Source organism: Halyomorpha halys, unplaced genomic scaffold (assembly GCF_000696795.3).
Source record: "Halyomorpha halys isolate HHAL.00 unplaced genomic scaffold, Hhal_1.1 Scaffold400.1, whole genome shotgun sequence".
Classification (NCBI taxonomy): Eukaryota; Metazoa; Arthropoda; class Insecta; order Hemiptera; family Pentatomidae; genus Halyomorpha; species Halyomorpha halys.
In genome coordinates, this window is record NW_027106113.1 from 1,487,774 (window position 1) to 1,488,525 (window position 752).

Below are 752 nucleotides of genomic sequence, written 5' to 3' on the forward strand. Positions count from 1 at the left end.
CTCCTAACTTATAGTTGAGCCAATAACTTTTACATTTTTTTTTTTTTTTTTTTTTTTTTTTTAATTGTCCAATACGATTTCAGTGAATAGTTACATTTAACTACTAAATAAAACAACAAACTGGAATTAAAGCTTTAACTTGAACAATGAACGAAATCAATGAAGAACATTGAACGCCTAGTAGCTCAGCGAATACCTGACCGACCAAGCTGATTCTTCATGACAGTTTCGACGGCCTACCTATCCCATTCCGAGTTTGATGTTCTCACGTTTACTTTCTCTTCTCACAAGGCCGCTTGGTCTAGGGGTATGATTCCTGCTTTGGGTGCAGGAGGTCCCGGGTTCAAATCCCGGAGCGGCCCGTATTTTTATTATTTTTAAAGCATAAATTGTCAGCAGATTTAAAAAGAAAACTGATACAGGATTCACTGTGTTAAACTTTGTAGTTTCAATTTCGATAACAGATTATTAGTGAACGGAAAAGTTTATGAATTGTTCTTGTTTACATGGATTGAAAAATAGGTTGGTACAATAAATTTTGACTTTGTAAAAACTTACTTCAGTTAAGCTAAAATTATTAATATATTTGAAAAGAGAATAATATGATGCATGTTTAAGGGAAATTTATATTTTATCTAACCATCTTTTAAGCCATTACGTGATGTTTGCCAGGATGAGGATTAAGATTATTTTTTCCGCCTGTTCTTTCACGCTCCTGTATCGAATAAAAGTGAATATTTTACCTCATTTTG

The 752-nt window shown here is 33.0% G+C and overlaps 1 non-coding gene across 1 annotated transcript; it reads left to right on the plus strand.

Moving 5' to 3' along the window:
* Nucleotides 1-290: 290 nt before the first annotated feature.
* TRNAP-UGG (transfer RNA proline (anticodon UGG)) lies at nt 291-362 on the plus strand. Its single transcript has one exon. It is a non-coding gene; the product is annotated as a tRNA-Pro (tRNA).
* Nucleotides 363-752: the final 390 nt, after the last annotated feature.